The sequence below is a fragment of the Podarcis tiliguerta genome (assembly GCF_965153285.1).
Source record: "Podarcis tiliguerta genome assembly, chromosome: Z".
Classification (NCBI taxonomy): Eukaryota; Metazoa; Chordata; class Lepidosauria; order Squamata; family Lacertidae; genus Podarcis; species Podarcis tiliguerta.
Window position 1 is genome coordinate 23,890,494 of NC_139553.1, and position 23,684 is coordinate 23,914,177.

Below are 23,684 nucleotides of genomic sequence, written 5' to 3' on the forward strand. Positions count from 1 at the left end.
GCTCTCATCCTAGAAGCTGACACCATGCGACCGCGGTCACACTGTGGGAATGGCTTCGACTGACCAGCTAACCAGGTAAGGGTAACAGATGAGTCTCAAACCCTTGGTAAGGTTCTGGCGGCTTGAGTGAATGAAACCAATAATGGGTCCAACAGTTTCTGATTGTGCTATAGAGGGAAATGAGGGGCAAATGGGGCTCATCAACCTGGGAAGTTAGCTCATCCAGGAGAAGGAAAACTCTGATCCTAAACCTCTGTTGAGAAAGGCTTCAGAAATAAATCCTGAGGAAAAATCTTGCTGTCTTGCAGGACATCTTCAGGAGAAGAAAAGGCTAAACAGTAAACTCTACACAAATCCAGAGTGGAGTTGGATGGGTGACTTATACACCTCTGTCTGGCAACTCTTGCAGCCAAGCTGGTGCCAATTGTATTGTTTCGCTTTCCTTTGGATCAACCACAGCAGCGAGATCAAGGGGGGAGTTTTGTTATCTGGGCAGCCCAGGACCCTCCATGCACACTGCACAGGAAAGAGGTCATTTCAGTGCTGCTAATGTGGGAGCCAGAAGTTATGAGTTACTGTTCTGTACAGACAAAGAAGGTGCTGTGATTCTCCAGTGGTTTGACTTCACACCCAGGAGCACACTCTATTATCTCTCAGGACGTGTGGAGACCAGCAACAACTGTGTCTGACAGTGAGGGCAGAACATAGCCATAGTTGCTAGCATCCACTGATAGCAGAGATACCCTTGCTTGTTTATATTTCATAAAATTGTAAAAAAACAAAACAAAAAACCCCACAACCCTCAAAGTGGTTTACAAAGAGAATGAAACAATAAAATTCTTAGAAACTGTCACAAGGAACTATTTAAACATTAAAGAAATCAGCACCAAACTACAAACAGATTAAAACACACACCAGCATTTGACACATCTGGGTGGGCTTGCCTGAACAACATTTTTAGCAGAACAGAGCAGAGTGAAAAAATGCATGTTTGATGTCAATAGGTAAAGAATTCCAAAATGTAGCTGCCATATCTCCCCAGACTCTGTGATCATCATCTGAGGCCTTTGTGTGCCTCACCCACAAGAGGTCTAGAGGGTGGCAACAAGAGAGAATGGACTTTTATGCGGTGGTTTCCCGCTTGTGAGATGCTCTCCCCAGGGAGGTTCATTTGTTGCCTTCAACCCATATATTTAGGTGCCAGGCAAAAACATTCCTCTTCTCCCTGGCCTTCAGCTATTTAAATCTATGAACTTTTAAACTGGGATGGGGGTACTGTTTTTGCCTAATACTATGTTATGTATTTTTGTATTTTTATATTGTAAACCACCTTGTGATCCTGGGATGAAGGGTGGTATAGAAATTTAATAAATAATAACAACAATAGATCAAGTTACTAGAAATGCGGAACAGGTATCCTGCAGCACCTCTATCAATGCCAGTTCTGTTGACTGAAGTGGTTGAGTGGGTGCATTATGCCGGGAAGGTGGCCTCATTGGCAAACCTGTCCTAAGTTGTTTACGGCTTCTTATAGACGGACACTTTGAACTTAGCCCGGTTGCGAACCGGCGGCCAGTGCAGACCTCCGAGCACAGGTGTTACAAGCTGACAGGGTCAGCAATTGTGCTGCAGCATCCTGCACCAACAGCAGCTCGCTCCTCCCTACTCCTCCTCCGCCCTCCCAGCCACCCATTGAGCGCACTGCAGCAGCCCAGTCCTGAAGCAAGCAGCCCCCTTGCTAACCTCCTAGGCAGCGCGCGCGGGAATCGCTCACGGGCCAGCGGCAGCTTAGCGGATGCCCGCGCCTGCGCAGACGGCGCGATAGCATCTTCTCGGCCAAGCCGAATCCGCCGCCGCCTCTTTCTCAGGAGCGGGAGGGGCCCGGGCGCGGTTGCTAAGAGACGGCGCCCGAGCGGCCTTTCTGAGGAGCAGCCTCAGCAGTAGCCGCGAAGAAGCGGCGGCGGCGGAGGCCAGGCCAGGCTGGGCCGGCTCCTCCACCTCCTGCTCCGTCCGGGGGCCGCTTCCCCGCCTCCTCGTCCGGGAAGGACGCCCCCGCCCCATCCCTCATGCTGTGGGCGCCGCGGGGCGGGAGCGGCCGCGGCGGGGCCCCCCAAGCAGAGACGCCGCCGCTGCGCCCAGGAAGAGACCGGTGAGGAGGGCGGAGGCTCTGTGCGGCAAAGCGGCCTCCGGGACAGGTGGGTACCCGGCGCCTGCCAGCCTCACCTTCGGGAGGAGTGGGGTGGGGAAAGGACGTCGCCTCCCCTCCCTCTCCGTCGCCCGCGGTAGACCCTGGAGGGGGGCGTCGAGGCTTCCTCGTGGCTTGGGAGAGCTTCCCGTTGCAGGGGCAGTGTACCTGCCTGCCTGCCCACATGCAGCACTTGGGGTTTCAAAAGAGCATTTCCTTTTTGAGGGGCTAGGGAGCTTGTCCGCGCTTATTTAGGGTTTTGTGTGCTTGTGCGTGTTAATCGTTGCTCATTTATTTCTGTTCTGTTAGCCTGCAACTTGGCAAAAAAAGCACACCAAACCAAGCAAACCCCAAAAAGGAAGAAACAAAAGGGTAGGCGCCTGGGGGGAAAAACTTTGGTAAGCCCCCACACCATTGAATCCAATGTGTTTTGACTATACAGTACATGATTTTAGCGTTAAGCACGATCCCTGGGTTTTAAACCGCCCCCCCTCAGGTTGCAGGCTTACTGTTTTTTTAAATATATTTATGATGGTAAGGTCTCTTACCTTCTGCCATACACCCCCAACGCTCTTTAAATTTTGTTGTTCAGTATTTATTTATTTTTAAAAATTGTGCACCACTCAATTTTTTTAAACCCCCCCTCAAGGTGGTTTACAAAAACATGAAATTGTAGAATCAAGAAAGATTCAGAACCCCACTTTAAAATATGCAAACGTTAAAATACCAAATTACCTCAACTTTCTAAGCATCTGGGTAGGCTTGTCTAAACAAGAATATTTTTAACTGGCGCCGAAAATAGTACAGTGAAGGCGGCCGCTTGATTTCAACAGGCAGGGAGTTCCAAAGTGTAGGTGCCATCACACTAAACAATCAAGTTCTTACAAATGCAGAGTAGGTATTATGTGGCATCTGTAATAGTGCCAATTTTATATATATTGATTTTATTTAATTAGCATATATTTTATTGCTAAACACCCTGTGAATTTTTACATGGAAATGTTGGGTTATATGTTTAAGTAAATTCTTAGGTGCAGAATAGAGGTCTGTCCTCAGCCTACAAGCTGGAAATATGTATGGAAAGCTGGTTAGGGCATAAAAGATTAAAGCAAATAACTCAGCAGGACCCTCTAGGGTTAGATATAGTATACTGCTGGGTGCTGCTGGGAATTTGAAATAACTTAAAAACAATAATTAGCAATTGTAAGGTATCATTTGTTGTATTTTATTTAAGGTGCTTTCACACCATTCTTCAGCCATAACCCCTGCTGCCATTTCTGCTTCCAAATGTCAGTCATAACAGTTCATGCGTTCATTCTGAACAGACACAGCACAAAAGGAAGCAGGATTGGGAGGGAAGAGGAAAAGGAAAAATCAGGCGCTGTTTCTTGTTTACAGAGTTATTGACATGACTAACTGGCATGGGGAGATTTTAGGGAGGTGGGTGAATGCCATGTGTTTCTGGGGCAGATTACTGGGTGGAAATTGCAGGGAAGCATATTTTTGCAGAACATTAGGAGAAACAAACTATGGTAAGAGTTGTTCAGCAGTGGAATATATTATCTCTGGACTCTTTTTTGCTGAAGCTAGATGCCAATCTATCAGGGATGCTGTGGTTGCATTCTGCATTGAGTAGAAGGTTGAACTACATCCGTATTCTTGAACCTTGGGTCTCCAATTGTTGCTGCTCTACATCATTCCTATCCATTTTTGCTAGTGTTCAGGAATGATGGAAGGTGTAGTTCAACAACCTCTGGGGATCCAAGGCTGAAGAACACTGGATTAGATTACTTTAGAGGGTGCTGGTCATGGACTATAACAATAAAGATTGGATTTGATTACTTCCAATGTACCTTCAAACTATGATAATTATGTGGGGATAAGTCTAAGTTCAGCTATTAGCTTTTGTAGCTATTTGGAATCTAGGTTCATAGGTAATATTTTTCCAAACACTGGAGCAGTGGACTGATCTAATCATGCCTTCAGTAGTCCCCAAAGCATCTGTCTAGCCTCTGGAAAATGGGGTGTGGTTTAGATGGGCTTTTGGCTTGATCCTTCAGCTGATGCAATGGTGAAAATGAATGATATCCACTTATTGCTGCATGCAAAATCTATGGAAAGAACAAGGAAGGTTATTTTATAGGAGTTGTTTCTCTGCATGCTACAGAACATAGAATCATTAGAAATCTTAAAGGGGTACCAAATTATTCAAGAAGCTCAAAGTAGACCATGAAGAATTCCAAAAGGATTATCTCAAGAACGGATGAATGGGCATCAAAATGGCATATAAGATACAACATAAGATTGTGCAAAGTGATTGACCTTGGGACACAACCCCCTGCCCTGAAATGTGTCCTTTCATTTATTCACTCTATCCCTAGACAAGAGATCTTTGAGCTGTGGTTGTGCGCTTACTGTAAACAACAAATCTGTGTGATCTGTTACTGAAAAAGGTGAGTTCTTTATTAGGAATTGTTAGGGAAGAAACTGAAAACAAAATGGATAGTATCACAATGCCTTTATAAAACTTACATTTAAAATACTTTGTACAGGTCACCACATCTCAAAGTGGACAGCAAAGAACTGAAATTATCAAATGATTCAGGTTTGAACAGGTTCATCAAAAAGAAAGTCAAGCATTTGGAACTTTGTTTAGAAAGGAGACCATCATGGAGGTTTATAAAAAAATTCTCACTCTCCCATAATACTAAATCCCACCAGGGGAGGGTTATGGCCTTTATTCCTTGCTTGTGTGCTTCCTAGATAGAAGCACTTGCCTGGCCACTGTAGAAAATGGGCTGTTGGATTTGATGCATCTTTAGTGTCAACTAACAGGACTCTTCTGAGGGAATATAAACACTGCTGTGTGCAGTTACTCAACAATTTTGCAGAACAATATTTTTATAGGTTTCAGAACATGAGATACAACATTTAAAAAGAACCCCAGTGTTAATACTTTGTATTGTTCAAAGCTTTAACCTGATTACTTACTTCAATCACATTTTAATATATGCTTTTTTTTTTACTCATTAGCAAGCTCATTAGAGTGCATTTGTGTGTGGAGTGAAGTAGTTTTGTAGACTGTTTATTATAAGCATGAATTATATTTTTTCACATATCTACTTAGCCCACATTGACATCCAAATGACAATTTGTGGTCAATATGAACAATTCAGAGAACTAGTACTCAGTATAAACAGTACATGTTTTGTTTCTTCCCACTTTGCCTTTCTTCCCACAAGCCTTTGTTTACCTTTGTTGTTCTGTACCTTCTTAATCCCTTCTTGTGGCACACTGTTAGCTGGAAGAATCAGCTTTGGAGTCTGTTGCCATTAGTTAGGTCAAATATAACCTGGTGATTTGGTAAATGAATTTTATCCATGTGCTTTTGCTGTATTTTTCGCAGTAACTTTCTGCAAAAGTTCTAAAATTGCAGAACTTGAACTGAAATTCTTTCTAGAACTTTATCCAGAGAGCTATTAACTTAGTCAGAATTGTTGTTTGGTTTGTAGTTGAATGGTACCTACAAAACTAGATTCAGTGTGGCAGTACAATCTTGGCATCCCACCTCTACATCATTCTACCCAGAACTTTAAAGAAATTTTGACAAGCACAGAACTGGCAGTGATGGCACAATGCTAAGTGCCTTAATATAGGAATGCAGAATTTGTGCCCTCCAAATGTTATTGGTTTCCAACTTCCATTGGCTTGCATGTTTACCTTGAACTAAATTCTGCTAAATTCACTTAGACATACTTCCAAATAAGTGTGCATAGGATTGCAGTTTTAGAAGGCTAAAAAGGATGCAATCCATATCTTTGCCTTCAGACAGAATCTTGCACATGTTAGCCCACATGTTAATCCCTGACGGATATATTACCTTTTCCAGCAATTGTGGTGTGCCAGAAGAAGGGAAACAGGAAAACAATTGTGCTGTTTCACTTCTTCTTTTTAATAATGCCAGCACAATTTAGTTGAACAATCCATATAGTGAACCAAACCTTCAGTGTAGGGAAATCCAAGACTACATTATGAATTTTCTTCTTTGGCCTTTTAATGAGGAGGCTTATTTTATTCCAAATGCTCTGAATCTGCAGTTGAAGCTACAGGCAGCCAATTTGAAAAGGTGTCGCACTGTAACTTGAGCAAAATTGAATGTTCCACTTAGCACTTCCAACACAAAGACTGTGTGTTTTGGCTGCCTTCTGTTGCCTGACTTTTGCCATGCCTCTCCCTGTCTCTTTTAAAGGTTTATCTTTTTCTTATTAAAAAAAATTACGGACCCCTTTGATGTCTTCTAAGCAACCTGCTTCCTTTTCTGCTAGTAATGAAATTGTGCCTAGTACCTAAATGACATGTAGATAATATGCCTGACAATTCTGTAGGGCAATTGTATATTATTCTGTTCAGCCGTGTGTTTTATAGCAATATTATTGTGATCTTTGCACCCATAGTACTTCTGACTTGAAACATTGGCCTGTTATGGCTAATAGCCCTGAATGAGGATGGGCATCCAGTCAGACCTAATGATGTAGATCTCCATCCTTGCATATGCTCATCTCACCTATGTGTGTAGAAGGCTGGTTCCATGTGGAGGTCTACCTTAGTAGGTTTGGAAAACTGAATTTTTCAGAATAAATAATAATATTTTAGTATTTATACCCTGCTCATCTAGGTAGGTTGCACCAGCCACTCTGGGTGGCTTCCAACACATATAAAAGCATGATAAACATGGTGTGAATTTGCTAGTCACATTATGTTTTTAGGCTACCGAAGCAATTGACTTAGTGGTGCTCTGGCATCAAAGGAATATATTTTACCAGCAAGTGATGGCGTGACAGCTTTTTCTAAATGCATCTGTGTGGGAGACTGCTCACATGGCAAGCCATTTTTGTGAAATGGCTTTCAGTAATTCTGATAACCTCAGCTATGTACTACGACCCTTATTTATTTGTATTGCGGTGGAATCGCACAATGAGTTCTTTCACAGAATCTTTCCATGTGGAACTGCCTCCATACAGTTGCATCCTCCTGAATGGCAGCCCTGCCGGTATTTGGATATTATGGAGCATTTTCTGTAACTCCGTTAACAGCAACTGACTCATTGTCATTCTTGCTGTAGTTCTATCAAGGTAGTGCTAAGGCACATATTTTTATTGTTCTACTGTGGAGGTGGCTGTGGGAGAATAAGAATCAGTAGCTGTTGCGAAAACTCATCCAAAGCCAAATGTACTTTAACAAACTACTTTAATCTGAGAGTCCTGCAGAAGAAGACGTGCCACTTAGACAAACTGAATGCCAATTGCTAAGGGCAGGCATAACCTGAGGTGCTTTCTTCTTTATTACAATTTGTATAGTTTGCTGTTGGGTGGAGGTGGTTGTCCACAAATGTTTTTCCTGCTTAACCAAAAAACTCTTAAGCAATTTATAAGAGCACACAGTCTTCTACACCACAAAGTAAAACGTGGAATTGAAATATTCTATGATACCTGTTTTGTTTGAATAGCTTGTGGTTGAGAAAAGAAAATCTACCCCTGCCTCAAAAAAGTCTGTGCAGAAATATCCATGAAATGCCCTTGGGCGTGTTGAGAGTAGCCTGTTCTAGCTATGGTTGATTCAGATTAAATCTTATCAAAAGCAGTAAAATTTTCAAAATGTGTCATAATATCTACATAATTACAAAAGTAAATAATAAATAGGATGCTTTCTAACAAAAGATTGTCACCACATCCTCTGGATAGAATAAAAGAGATGATGCGTTGACCTCAGGGTCATACATTTGAAGTGATAGAATTTTTATTTTTTTTGAGCAAACTCAAAATGTTTCACCTTTCTCCTCATTATAGGGGTGAAAATTTTCGGTAGCATTTTAAAAGATCAGTTTCTTTTTGGAAGAGAAGCAACTCAAGACTTTGTATACAAATGCAAAAGATGAACAGATATTTTGTGAGGAATAGGATAAGCAGAAGCAAGTATTCTGCTTTGATTTGGATTCATATAATTCCAAAATTCAAAATCCAAACTTAACTCCCGGGCAAGAAGATTAAAACAAGCGCCACTTTTCAGCTCTCCCAGTTTGTAGTTCCTCATGACAAAACTAGCTCCCACCATGGCAAGAGCCTGTGGCATATGGTCCAGATATTTGTGGATTTAGAGGTCTGCATTTCCACTTACTATGGCAGGTGTTTTATCACCCTCTGGCAAGAGTGACAATTTGGGGTAGTTCCTAGCCTCACACTCTAGTTTCAAGTTGAAAGCCAGCAAGGATCATCTCCACAGTTGTGCTTATTTTCAGAGAGCAAAATATAAAGGCAGTGTCCACCTCAAACTCAGACCTGGAAATGAAAACTTGGCTTGCTGTTTGGCACTAGCTGGCTGATAGAATATACTATTGATATAGTATATTACAATATTCTAGTTAAAGGTTTCTCCCCTTGTGTCTGTGTAACATTTAGTGAGAGATGAAGTGGTTCAAAATACCATCTTTGACAAATATTTGAAAGGAAATCTAAATATGTGCTATTACTAATATCTGCTGTTTGGTTTAGTTAGGTCTGTGTTTTTTAAACTTCCTTTCCTTTTTTTTAAATTAGGAATGTTTGTAGCCGCCATGTAAGCCTGAAGTATAGAGACTCAAGATATGATTCTGGCACTTTAAGAAATATAAGAGACCAGCTTTAACTGTAAGTTAAATTATTTTGTTTGAAAATGTACAATGTCTTAATGTTACTTGATTCTTAACTACAAGTCTGATGAAAACAAACTTTTTATCTGTTAGTGGACACTCCAGCTGTCATGTCTACTTGAAACTTAAGTTTATGGCCATGCAGACACAATCCTTGCTTCTTGAAATGGTGAGCTGGCTCACCTAGTGTGAAGTAAATTTGCTCATGGCAAGCTTGATGGCTCCAGTGCATCTCATGATATCTGTCTAGCAATCATGACAGGATGTACTGTACTGGGAAAGTATTCTCTCTTTAATAAGGTACTAATGACTGTCTTGGGACAATCTCAACTATAGAGCCACAAGTAGGAATGCCGCTTGGGGCAAGATATTGACTGTACCATCTGTTCCTAGCATGTATGAACACTTTAATTGATATATTAAGAAATTCAACTTTTAAATTGATCTTCCTACTTGTCCCTCTCCAGTGGTCTAGATACTGAAGTTGTCCTCCCTTCTTTCCACTAGGAGGCAGGTTCTGCTTAAATTCCGCTCTCAGTACAGGCCTAGATTTTATTGTGAGCGCTCCAAGGGGAGAGTGTTTTGTTTCTTTTCTTTTCTTTTCTTCTCTTGGGAAACCATTGTGCCCACCCTGGGCAAATGTAATATTTTCTTAGCGATTCCACTTCTTGAAGAAAGCATGTTTTTATCTCTTTCTTCTCTATTAGCTTCCCTTAAATATACCCTGATCATAAATTATCTTTCCATTGATATATAATTTTATGGTATTACTCCGAAAAAAATTGGTGTTATGAGCCATCAAACCTCGGAAATACACTTTCTCCGGAAGGTTTCCACAATTTTGGCTACTAGTGTATAGTTCAGATAATTGTTTATTGAGTGGTGGTGGTCCTGAGGAGTATTCAATCATATGAGCCCCCGCAGCTGGAGCCAGAAGTGTTGCAGTACAGATATAAGCTTACTGCCTTATCTGAGGTTTATGAGAAGTAGGTTTTAGTTTGTTGTCCTTTCCCAGGCAACTAAGGGGACATCTTGATGTAGAATAGTGACGTTAAGATGGGGGATTCAATCACATAATTAAAACCTCTTTGAATGCAGTGTAGGAATGCAGCCTTTGTAGTCTGTCAGTGTTCTTGTATCCTTTAAATACATTTTTTCCCTGATGGGCAAAAATGAATTAAGAGAATACATATGTTACCACCTGTCTGTGCTTAAGGAACAAAAGATTTGGATAGAGGGATTATGCTATTTGCATTATTAACGCTAGACAATTTAACAAATAAAACAAAACTGTGTATCTTTTTTTTAAAAAAAATGGTTGTTTCGTGTCCATTGAAGTTGGTATGCAAATATTAGGAATGTCTCTCAGGTTTGTTTTTTTTAATTTAGAGTTCCCATTGAGACATGAACCATGGAATGTGTAGCAGCTGTTTGTTTAGTGCTAGCAGTTTCAAGCATGCAAATAAGTGTTAGGTAAAAATTTTGTGTGATGCCATCTTCAGTAGGAAATTATCAACTGCAAACTTGTGTGGTAGAGGTAATATTTTAGAGCTAGGAGAGTAAATTAAACAAGGAGGGGGAGAACCATGTACATCAAATTGAACTCATTGGAGGAAAAGGTGGGATATAAATACAATAAATAAATATTTGCTCCTGGCTAGCCTCCTTCGGTATGCAATATGAGTCATGAATCGCCCCTTTTCTCAAGCCATTGCCTCATCTTTTAGACATGCACCATTTTCCGTTCTCTTGGAATCATGTTTCTCCCTGATGCAAAAATTGGAGATAGGTGTGTAAGATAATTAGATTGAAGAAATAGATCCCTCCCTTATTTTAAGAAGTGCATATTTTATTTTTTTTGCAAAATTATTGAGGGTTATGGGGGTGGGAATAGGCATTTTGTGGCTCTAAATACAGTGGTACCTCAGGTTACATACGCTTCAGGTTACAGAGTCCACTAACCCAGAAATAGTACCTCAGGTTAAGAACTTTGCTTCAGGATGAGAACAGAAATCACGCAGCGGCGGCGTGGCGGCAGCAGGAGGCCCCTGAAGTGGTGCTTCAGGTTAAGAACAGTTTCAGGTTAAGAACAGATCAGTGGAACGAATTAAATTCTTAACCCTAGGTACCACTGTACTAGTTAATGAGTACAAAACAAGCAAAACACACACACACACACAAAATTCCAACCCCATAGGAATTCCTTTTCTATAGATTCCCTTGATGAATGCTGTCAATTTTTCCTGGGGTTAGTGATCTTTCTCCAAATAATATGATGATATGAGTAATTTAGGCCAAATTCTGTAGTAGCAAAAGCCTAGATTTTTTATTATGAAGGAATAAGAATTACAGTGGTGCCTCGCAAGACGAAAAGAATCCTTTCCGCGAGTCTCTTCATCTAGCGGTTTTTTCGTCTTGCGAAGCAACCCTATTAGCGGATTAGCGCTATTAGCGGTTTGGCGGCTATTAGCGGCTATTAAAGGTTTAAGGGATTAGCGGATTAGCTGCTAAAAGGCTATTAGCAGCTTAGTGCCTTAGAAAAAGGGGGTGGGGAGCGGAAAAAAATTCGCAAGAATCGCAAGACATTTTCGTCTTGCGAAGTAAGCCCATAGAGAAATTTGTCCTGCGAAGCGCATTGAAAAATGGAAAACCCTTTCGTCTAGCGGGTTTTCCGTCTTGCGAGGCATTCGTCTTGCGGGGCACCACTGTATCTGGGATGAAATGTTTTTGAAGTTTGTGGTGCAGATAATTGTTTAACGTTCTGATCAACTTTATACTCTTTCTGTCTCGATGAGATTGCCAGTTCTCTGGCAGAATCCCACATCACTCCAATAGCATTTAAGCGATGGAGTCCTGTGCTGCTGCATAAGAGGTACCCATGTTCCATGTCTATAACCATTGCTGTCCCAGTATGGGTTGCTGGCACTACTTTTGGCAGTGCCTGACCATTCTCTTACAGCAGAGGTGGGAAACCTTTGATTCTTCATATGTTGTTAGACACCAACTCCCCTCAGTCCAGCCAGTATGGTCAATAGTTAGGGATGATGGGAGTTGTCATCCTGCAATATGTGGTTCCCCATCCATTTTTTGCATGATTCCGTCCTTCACACATTACTTCGGCAAGGTGGGATCCAAATATTGCCACTCAATTAACATATGACTCTGGTCATAGCCTTCTGTTGTTGAATGAAATTCCAAACCTATAATTTAATGCATAGTTTTGGCCTGCGAAGAACTTATATTCACATTACCGTATTTCTTTTTCCTTGTGATTGGTTGCTTTTGAAACAGAAACTGGTTTCTCATAATTTGTGACTGAAAAATTCCTAATGATTTCACTGGACTCTGAGTGATTATGGGCTGCTTGAAAAAGTTTAAATCATCAGCATGTAAATCAAATGCCTTCTTCATAAAATGTTTTTTTAAATGTACTTTGTATCAGGATAAAACAGTGTTGTGAGCAATGATTATCTGCCTTTATGCCTTAATTCTTCTAAGAACTGGAGCTCAAATTGTGCAATTGAAAAATTATTATTTTTCATCCTGTTAAAATCCTGTTGTGGTATATAGTAATTACTGGGAAAGCGTTTTTATTTTATTACACAGAAAGGTGTATTGATACTTGAGGTACAGTACTATGTGAACAGAATTCAAGTGCTTTGGGAACACTTGTTCTTTTTGAATTGCATTATCAGCCCCACCAGTCAGTCGTGACTCTGCTGAAAAACGGTGTTTAGGTAAGGATGCCCGGTTGCTAAGCAATGGACATTAGAGGCTTAAACGTTTAAAGCTGTAGTGCAAAGTTTCCCTCTGTGAGTGAGATATTTTCACGTTACAAATTGGAAGGGTTTTTTCTTCCTTAAACTGCTATTTAAATACGTATTTATATAAGGAAGACTATAATAGCTCCAAAGTTATGAAATTTTGCATAATTGGAGATGATTTTATTTTTATTACTGGCTCTTACTATCTTTTAGTCTGTTACTTACAGATGAGGAAAAATTTACCCATTTCCAAGTAATAGTTTTGGTGGTATTTAAAGGCATTTAAAAAATTCTGCTTACTTCAGTATTAGCAAGCAATATATAGCAGCAACAATTAAATATGGAGGGGAAACTAAAGGATTGCTTGGTAGCTCATGAAAGAGATATGCTACAGATAATGCAAAAGTTGATCCCATATATTTCACTTCACATTTTCAGTTGCAGAAGGTGATAATTCGATGGGTCAGCAAGAGGGAGCAGAGAATCTCTACTTGTCTTGGTCAAAAGATAAAATAAAAATAGCAGGGGATTGTTTTGTCCCTTGACAGGGCACATGTTCCTGACCTCTTTGTCAGGACCTGGATAATGTGGTATGGTGAGCAAGGCCGGGTTTGCAAAAGAAAAGTAGACTTGGCTTGCCTGTGGCAGGGACTTCAGAGATGAATGAGAAATTGGGAAGTAGGGTTAGGGAAATAACTGGAAATCTCTATCCTTCCCCTGACCTGTCATTCAAAGATGTTGATCCCTTAGCTAGCAACTAAATTTTGTGTCAAGAAAACACATTGCAAAAAACCCTCAAAGCCCCAGGTCAGCATGGACTCCTGCTGAAAGAATATGTGGCTAGGAATATTCTCCATTGTTCAGTGAGGCCCAACTGGACCTACCTACAGTGTTCAAGACTTGTCCAGCCACAGGACTTCCTATTGGGTGCCCTGTTGGTCTCTCAAGCTCTAGCCTTTCCCTCCTTTGGCCAGAATGATGTCATGCAGTTGAACACTTGTCTGATAGCACTGTTGTTTGTTTGTTTTTAAACCAAACTCAAATACTATGTAAAAAATCATGATGTGGGGAAAACCTTGAAGCTAGTCATCACTTCTCATGATTCTTGTCACCCCATTGCTGTACTGCCTCAGCTCTTCCTTGCCTCCTGGAGGGGGCAGCAAACCACAAGAGCAGGCGCTGAAGAAAGCAGCCCACCCAGAAACTTAGCAATAAAGATGTCACAAGCATCTTTTTTTAAGCACAGGAGGAGATGCCGGTCCAAGCTGGCTCTGGGCTTCTTTCTGGGAGCCCCCTTTCCTCTTCTTTTCTCCTTTTGGACTCTCTTTGCCAGCAGGACCTTCCTGAGGGCGCCTCCTGATACTCGAGCTCTTCTGGGGTCTTTGAAAAGCAGGAAGGTCTTTCTGCTTCACCTCCCCAAAGCCTGCCCCCCATGTTGCTGCCCAACCCTGCCTTTTGAATAGCTGCTGCCCTCAGCCAGGGCGCGCTTGGAAACCACTGCTTGTCATGTGGAAAAATGCATTGGGGTTATTTACCTCTGAGTTTAAAAAAACAAAAATATACCTTGCCCTGTTGTTTAAGCCCCTTTCCTCCCTTCTTGCCTTCTGTGTCCGTGTGGGTGTTTATGTCTCACCCCCTCGTAATGTTCCCTATTTTCTCCTCCCTATCCTCGAACTCTCCCCAATTCTCCCCTCGCCCCTTTGCTTTCTCACACATTTGTTCCCCCAACCCTATACTTCCTTATGTGCTCCTTCCTTTTTCTTCCCTCCCACCCCCACTGGCAAAAAAGGAGGGATAAATGTTTTTGTTTTTATTTTCTGGTGTTTACATAGTTCCAGCCTTATTTCAGACATTGTGATATCATGATGTTTAGCTTTTGATACAGCACCATCTTGAATACCAGACATCACACAGCCCTACCATGAACTTCGCATCTCAACATCTGGGCAGGTCTGTTTGGGAATAGAAAGTTCTTCAGATTGTTCTGGCCAGAAATATCAACTGACCGCTTACACGGGGCTTCTTCCCTGTTCACTTTCCATCACCATCTGTTTTGGTTTTATTTCTTCACCCTTCTTTTCATTTGGGCTCCCCCCACAGACATGAAATTAGTTTGAAGACCACAGGTTCCCTACCTTGATGAAAAGGGAAGGGAGAAAGAAGCTTGCTGAGCATTAGGTATGCCATATAGATAAAAACAGTATGGGAAGAAGGAGCAAGCAAGAGGTAAACATAGCAATTACTGTACTTTTCTGTGTATAAGACTATGTTTTTTTACTCTAAAATAATGTTCAGAATCTGGGCTCGTCCTATACACTGATAGTATCTCCCCCCCCCATTTTCTTAAATCAGAGTCCCCCAAAATAGGGGGTGTCTTGTACATGGGGGCGTCTTATAGATGGAAAAATATGGTACCGTATTTTTTGCTCTATAAGACGTACCAGACCACAAGACGCACCTAGTTTTTGGAGGAGGAAAATATGAAAGAAAATATTCTGAATCTCAGAAACCAGAATAGCAAGAGGGATCGCTGTGCAGTGAAAGCAGTAATCCCTCTTGCTGTTCTGGCTTCTTGGATAGCTGCACAGCCTGCATTCGCTCCATAAGACGCACACACATTTCCCCTTACTTTTTAGGAGGGAAAAAGTGAGTCTTATAGAGCAAAAAATACGGTACTTTATCTGTTCTATTCTGTAAGCAGATGTAGTACATTTGTAGCCTGCCATATAATGCTGCATTTCCAAAGCGAAAGGCTGACATGCCTACCAAGTTCATGCTGACTTGCCTATCAAACGATTCATTATAGCAAGCTCTAACTCTTAACACCTGCCAAAATGTCTTCTGCTTCCTTAACCAACTTTGCCCATCCTGTTTGATAATCTAATTGCCCCCTGCTCTTCAGCCCACCTTTCTCTGTAAATCCTTTGACTAGGAAGTCTCATCTGCAGCAGAAACACATGTAGGGTGCATTTGCTCACACTTCATTTCTCTGTCTTTTCCCCATTTGAAATTTAGGCAGTAGATTCACTGGGGAAGAGCCCCCCCCCCCTTGGGAGCTTATATTGTTCTGTAACATGTCATATGCATTAGAATTACAGTATAGTTGAGTAGCATGGCTTGGAGAGCAAGGCTTCTAATATTTCAGGAACAATTGAGTCATGCATACAGCATGGATGCTACTAGCCATGATAGCAGTGCTGTGCCATTGCAGTTGAAGGCTTCAATGCTTCTGAATACCAGTTGCTGGAAACTACAGGAGGGGAGAGGGTTATTGTGCTTGAATCCAGCTTGCAGGATTCCCACGAGCATCTGGATGGCCACTGTGAGAACAGGATGCTGGACTGGATGGGCAACTGGCTCTGGCCTGATGCAGCAGGCTCTTCTTATGTTCTTACACTTGTCTGTTAGTGCTTGGGGATATCATTATGCAAATAAGTATTAGGTAGGAATTTAGTGTGATGACAACCGTTCATGAAAGTAGTAGGAAATCAGCACAGGCAAACTTACTAGCCGCTCTGAGCCCGGCCTTGGCTGGGGAGGGCGGGGTATAAATAAAAATTATTATTATTATTAGTCAGAAATGTATTTTAAAGCTAGAATGATACACTCTTGGTTAGATCCTTCCTGCCCTCTCTCCATTGTCCCACACCAGCTACAGAATGCTCATTTTCTCACAACATTGAGACACATATTGCCTTTTAGTTTAAACAAACTCTTTCTGTTCTCTTGGAGAAATTGTGCGTTTTTTCCTGATAGCAGAGGAGAGCCATGGAAAAATTGGACAGAAGCAGGTGCTTACGACTTGGAGAAAGAGAATCTCTTCCTTCCACCATTCTCTTTCAGGAAGTTCAAAAAAGTTTCAGGGAGTTCAAAAAAGTTCTTGCAAAGCTCTTGAGGACTACTTAAAAACAAATAGTAATGGTAGGGGTAACCAACCTGATGCCCTTTAGATGTTTTAGACTCCAATTCCCATCACCTCCAGTCAGAGTTGGTAATAAAGGAGTTGTAGTTCACAACCTCTGAAGAGCATTGTGTTATCCCAGGCTTTTTAGTGGCCCTGAAGAATGTAGTATGTAGTAGTGGTAATAATAATAATAATAATAATAATAATAATAATAATAATAATAATAATAGATTTTAAAATCCCATAGGAATCCCCTTTGGTATATGTTCCCTTGATGGTGTCAATTTTACCTGAGGTTTGAGGGATTCCCTACCACCACCAAATAATAGTATGATTATGATAGCTAATAATAATTTTGATGAAATTTTGTAAAGGCTGAAGCTTAGATGTGACAGAGACTTAACTGTCATCTGAAGTGGAATGCTTTTTTGAAGTTTGTGGTGCAAATAGTTAACTAAAGTTCCCAGATATTTTTTTCAACTCTTGCATTTTAGAGAAAAACACATTTCTGTTCCATGTGGGACAAGCTGGTCACATGAGTGATACCCATGCCACATCCTTACAACCACTGCGCTAATACAGGTTGCTGACTGATGTGGATGATTTCCATGTAATTCCATCCGTTACATGATATTTGGAACCATGTGGGATCCAGGCATAGGGATCTGCCATGCCATATACTATTGAATCTGGTGATGGGGTTCTATTGTTGTAGACGGTTGAGTAAAAATTCTAACTCTTTGATTTAATTAAGAAAAAAATGCCCCCAGAAGAACATTTGGGAGCAACAAATTGCATCTCAGAACTTATCATTAGAAAATTCCTATTGATTTTGTTATACAGTCAATATGTTAAATCAGGCTGATAAAGCTGTCTTTTCTGTGCGGATCTAACTTCCCCCTATTTATTAAGATGTCGTAGCACTATAGCAACATTTTTAAAAAAACAATTTAAATAATTACTCCCTCATAATCACTGATTTAGAGGCAGTTGTGATTCTCACATCAAAGTGCTCCCCCCACCTGTCGCCTTTTAATGAAAAAATGACACAGCTGAATTTTCTTGTTAATAGTCTTTCAACCACAGTTGACAATCACTTAAAAAAAGAAGAAGCAAGATACTCCTGTGAGTCATGGAAGTGGGTGTGTTTCTGCAGAGAGCAGCTTTCGTAACACCAATCCACCAATCTGTCACCAGAGTCGGAAGAATAGAACACCCCTGCACACAGGCTCTGCTTTGGCAAAGAGCTATCTTCTTTACTACCAATGTGAGTTAAAGCTAAGCTGCTGCTTTCTTAGAGGCAAGTGAAAGTGAGTATGCTAGCAGTAACGGGTAACATGTGCTTGGAGATGAATTCCCCCCTGTAGTTTGCTTTTCAAATCTTGTTTTTGATGTGTGACAAATCTTAAGTGCCTGTTATTCATAATATTGTGGTTCAAAGGAGGCAGACTTCAGTAAGTAGTGTGTGTGTGAGAGAGGGAGGGAGGGAGGGAGGGAGATTTTTCTGAATTGTTACACCACGCTTGACGTCCTAAAATATGGAAACAAGTTGAAAGTACATGTTTCAAAAATAAAATAAAATGTATGTGTGCATAAGATTAATGCTGGAAAAAGAGGATCTTTTGTTAAATTTTGAGTGTATAGAATCTAATGCCCCACTTGGGGGACCTGCAAGTTAATACTTGGCAAGAGCAATTTGCATAAGAGAAAAGACAGGAGGAAAAACAGTATTTTAACCCTTCCTTGTTAAGTATTTACCCTTATACCCTTTCTCACAGTGTTATTAATTGTTTGTATTCTTGTTCATTGTTTACCTCAGAGATTTAATATTCTTTAAGGATAAAAGCTGGTTGGGGAAAGGGTTTGGGGGAGATATGGCTGACAGGGAAACAGATAAGTGCTCCCCTTCTTGAGATTGCTTTGCAACAAGCAGCCTTCAGGCACCTTATACCCCTTATTTTAGATTAGGTCAATCTGCATCCGTATAGCTTATGGTTGTTTGTTGTTTAGTCGTGTCCGACTCTTTGTGACCCCCTGGACCAGAGCACACCAGGCACTCCTGTCTTCCAGTGCCTCCCGCAGTGTAAAGTTCACCAGTAAAGATAAAACATACTATATGATTACTTAACAAGGTATTGGATGGTACATGTTACAGGTGTTCAACAAACTTTCAAACTTTACATCACTGTGATACTTTACTAAAAACTAGAACAGTAAATTAGTGAGCCGGTGAGGTAACAACTTAATCGTTCTTCAAGATTATGTTTGTGCAAGCATCCTTTTTGTTACTTTTCATTTCATTTCTGTTTGTCTTCTTCCACAGCTAAGAATTATGTGTTTAGGTTTTTAAATTATTTTAATAGTATGGGATTTGTTCAGTTATTGCTTTACATCCCTGCATCACACACAATTAATTTATTTTAGTCTACAAAACAAAGGTGGAGAAGCCTGATGGAGACTGTAAATATCAGGGGTTGTGTAGGGTCACACATCACCCTCTCCTCTACACCCAGTATAAATTGCAGGGGAAACAGGTCTGTAGTGACTGTAGGACTTGCACAAAATCAGCTTTAAGAAAAGGAATAGGTAATGATCAAGGAGGATAACAACTGGGATGAAGCACATCTTGAGTTGAATGAAGAAACACCAGGAGATACTTGCCCAAATTGTGTGAAAGTTACTCCTCTTTAAGGGATGCTCTGCGTGCTACCAGATCCCTGTAGCAAAATTCCCTTTTGATTTGTGCACGCATGCTTGTTTTATGCTTCCTCTTGAACCATGTGCCCTTATTTCTCTACAAAGATATCTGGCTACACCACATTGCCTATTATAAGTTTGCCCATGTGGGAGAGGAAACGGCAAAGTAAATTTCCAGGGCAGAGAATTTCTGATTCTTAGTAAATTATATGGTCATATGTGACCCTGATTTCTGCTAGGCTGAGATGGAAGGGACCCTCCATTGCTATTCAAGGGTTTCATGATATACAAAAAAGGTAGTTTACTTGCTTACACAGAACTCTTCATGACCGTATGAATATATTTTACTCTAGTCGTACGTCTGCTCATCAGTTACTGATTATCATTAACCAGCATCCCCGCCCTTCTAGGTGGGGAGAAGTGACAATAAAGTCACTTCTCTCAACCAGTTTTTTCTCTATCTCTTCAGGGAGCTTCAGGTACTTCTGACTCAAGGTAAATGAGCCATGGGGATCAATGGTGTAGAGTCCTGTCCTCAGCTTTCTTTTTTCTGTTGTAGTGTCTTCATTGGTTACAAAGCTGTATCTTCTGTTCTGCCTAGAAGTGTGTCCTTGTGTAGCAGGTCTGGGCAATATAAAACGCTAAGTGTCCAAAGGTGGCAGGGGCTTCACATCACTCAGGCTGAGGATATCAGCAGACATCAATACATAAAAACATACATTTGATGGGCACCTTCATGAAGGCTGACCCAGAAGTAAACATCTTCTACGATGCTTTTTAAATACCTCTGAGATTTGTCACAAAAGTAGCGTTCAAAAATTTCATGGTAACTGACAAGATTCAGTTACAGTGAAAATAAACATTTCGTTTTATTTTAGCTGAAACAATCCATTTGGTGAACCTCAGCATTTTAAAATTTATATTTGTAGAAGCATATGCACCCTCATCTTTTGGAAGGCAGCTCAAAGTCATAAAATAAATAAAATATTTACACTTCTATGAGTTACATCAATCTGTCCAGTTTCTTGAGTATGATTTCCAAATGGCCTTGAAGTGAAATGTGAATCACAAATGAGCCCAAGGTACTTAGGTAATACCAAATGCAGAAATCGGGGAGGGGGGGGAGTCCAGAAGCCCCACTGAACATCTGGAGGGCCAAAAGTTCCACACTGCTGCCTTAGGACATAGGATTTGCAGAATAAATAATTTTACAGCCGAGTTGTCTGTGTCTTCCTTTTTGGAAGGAAACTTTCTGGAACACAGTCATACTTGGAGCAGGGTAGTTGTTGCATATGCTGACGTCTGCTTTCAGTAATGTGAAGGTTACATCCATTCACAGAACGCTGTGCACAGTGACCTTTTCTGCTGCTATTATCACACTTCTCCAATTGCTATTCTAATAGTTAGTACACTTGGGCGCAGGCCTTCGTACAGCCAGAGGTGTGTGGAATACTGCATGATTTGTGTCTAGGAGGTGGAAATGAGAAGAGTCCCATAGTAACTTGAATGCAAGTGGACATTTGTTTAGTCAGCTTAGAATCTCCCCTTATTTGCATTGCTAGCCTCAATTGCTAAGGAAGGGATTCACTTATTCAATAATTTAGCATTTCACTTGCTGTTTCAGAAAACAAGGGCAACAGGATACTTTTAAAATTAGAACAAACAGGCTATATTGTAAGGGTGGTCGGCCCATTTTGAAGGCCTGCCTTGGGACCTGATCTTTTCTTGAATGTTCTGCTAGTGGGAAAATGCAGATGATCCTGTCAAAGCTCCTGTCTAGCTATAAGATGGTGAAATGAAATGGGTAGCTGACACAATCACTCCTGAGCCTCCTCTCTGGCTTAGTGGTGCCCATGTGGTTCCTTAGAATTTGGGGCAGCTTTGGGCTATGAAGCAAACTACATGAAGGCTAGAGCTCAAGTGATACAATTCTTTATTGAAAGCTGACTGAACCCTGGCTAGTATGCATAAACATGCCTACCATGTTCCAGTGTGGGCTATGAGGAAGGCACATTTTGCATTGCATCCTTGAGTGGTCAGCAGACAGTTATTTTGAATGGTCCAGAGGTTATCGACTCCCACTGTAGAGGAGGAATCTGGAGCATTTGAGGACCTGCTGCGACCAACTAGTTATACATGTTGAGGATAAATTGTTGTTGATGTTTATTAAATGTCTATACTGTCCTTCATCTGAGGATCACAGGGTGGCTTGCAATATAATGCATGGAGTACCATTGACTCCGCAGTTCCAGTTCCAGATGAAGGTACCCAATGCCACAGTCAGTGATGTGTTGTGGGATCAGTTTGAATTTATGCAATCAGCAGATGTGGACAAGGTGCTAGCAGTTGTACGTCTGACCATTTGCTCTCTTGACCTCAGCCCCAGCTGGCTTATTCAACCTATCAGAGTTACTTTGACTAGAGCATGCTGCCTTGAAATAGGTGGTGTGTCCACTTCTAAAGAAACTTACCGTGGATCTCTTGGATTGGAATTGATCCAACTGAACTATTGATCCTCATCTCTGACCTTTACAGGGAAAGGGACAAGGGGAGTGTTACCTTGCTCCTGCCTCTTGATCTCTTTGTGACTTTTGATACCATTGACCTGTTAGCTCTGCTTAGGACTACATATTCAGAACCATCAGTTTTGGTAGGTTTCACAAATAGAGCAGCTGTGATAGATCAAAATGAATGACACTTCCATGCCTGTATCTTTAATGTGGAAGATTCTTGAATCTTTGTACATACTGCTTCTTTAGATAAGGCTGTTGAAAACCTTGGTATTATCAGCAGCAGAGTAGTGGAAAAACAGCAACTATTGTGCCAAAAAAGTTCTGGCAAACCAATGCTGGAAATGTGTCACGGTGCCTTGCATGAGGAACTACTGATAAAGCAGAGTCCCATTTCCCCTCCCTCCCAGATAGTTTGTGATAGTAACTCTAGATTTTATGCATAAAGGTCCACCCCCGTGGATCCATTGCTGAAAAAGCTAAATGGTTCAGTCAGTACTCGGTTTGGGGAGAGAGAGGAGATTGCTTGTTTTCTTCGTTCTTCCGTGTTGCCTGCTATCTGCCTGGCTTTGCTTAAGCTACTACGAAGCCTATCCGACTACCCTAAAACTGGTGACTGAAATTTTATTGACTCAATATGCTAAAAAATGTTTCATGGCTGGGTGGGCTACAGTTATGCTATTTACCTTGATTGCTTTGGCAGTTTTGTTAGATATTGGACCTGGAAAGGGGACCAGTTATCTTGTGATTTTATAAGCTATGTGACTTCATTGCTCAGTTCAGTCTTTTTACATTATATTTTAGGTATTGGCACTTTGCTTTTTTTTTTTTTTTTTTTGACTATGGCATAGTCATTATTTATTTTAGTTATTGAGAGTGAATTTTCGTTTAATTATTATTTGGTGGTATTTTGAAAGTTAATTTTAGTATGTATTATTATATCCTATATGGATTATTGAATATTCCTTTTTTGATATAAGTTGTTCATTTGAAAGTCAATTTTACATATGACTTAATTGCATTAGATCAGATTATTATGATTGTGATCTTTTGTATATTTTGTATTTGTTTAATTTGTTGTTTCTACAGCTTATAAATTGCTGGAAGTAGTCACTAGGCGTATGGGGGCAAGGTGCCATGTACTCTGATTACATTGAATTCAATGGGACTTGCTGCTTTGTAGGGATGTATAGGATTGTGTGTAAGTCATTTTAAGGCATAGCACCTCAGAATGTTCTATCTATCCCTTGAAAACACATAAGTCAATTGTAAGTTCTTTGTGGAGGACACTTAAACACAAAACAGGTGCTTTTTATCTCCTTTGTGTACAGGAGGGAGTAGGGGAGCATATATTAAGGGGGGGGGGAGAAGTAGCAGGTATGGTGGCAGCATATTTGGCTACCCCTCCGCAGCTATCTCCCAGATAGTTCTGTGTTCCCTTAAACAGCTGTTGCAACTATCTTTCTCACTTCTTAGTCTGCTGCTAAAACAGACAAATTGTGGTGCAGGGCTAAAAAAACAGTGTCTACCAATACATGTCATGATATAACATTAGCCATTCAAAGCACCTTACCTTTCCCCTTTTATGGTTGTTTTGCCAAATATCTGCTTCCACATATAATGGATGTGAAGTGGCCATTGAAAAGAAGTTTTTCAAAAGATTAATGCCAGTTTTGAAGAGGTTCCACAAGTACAGTTATTTTTCCAGTTATGTTTCTCTGGCAAGGAAAGTGAGGAAAGGTGCCATTATGTTTTTGTTTGCCCTTGTACTGATACTCAGTAGTATGTACAGTAAATAATATGCTTTTAATATAGGGAGATACATTTGCATTAGCAGAATTCATTCTTACCACGCTTCCTCTTGACTCCAGTGACTTGCTTTGATTTTGCAGAGTGTGCCTTCTTTTTCTCTATTGGAGGAAGAATGAATAAAGATTTA

The 23,684-nt window shown here is 40.8% G+C and overlaps 1 protein-coding gene across 4 annotated transcripts in view; it reads left to right on the forward strand.

Moving 5' to 3' along the window:
• Positions 1 to 1,713: 1,713 nt before the first annotated feature.
• The window catches only part of ZC3H12B (zinc finger CCCH-type containing 12B), a 37,398-nt gene continuing 15,427 nt past the window's right edge, over positions 1,714 to 23,684 (forward strand). Inside the window, exons 1-3 of one of the 4 annotated variants that reach the window (XM_083423547.1) lie at positions 1,907 to 2,195; positions 4,567 to 4,638; positions 8,779 to 8,868. The gene's annotated coding sequence lies outside the window, so the exon portion shown is untranslated. Of the gene's footprint in view, positions 2,196 to 4,566; positions 4,639 to 8,778; positions 8,869 to 17,730; positions 17,849 to 22,148; positions 22,358 to 23,684 lie in introns of those variants that run through there. The other 3 variants (XM_083423546.1, XM_083423548.1, XM_083423549.1) reach the window with 3 other exon arrangements.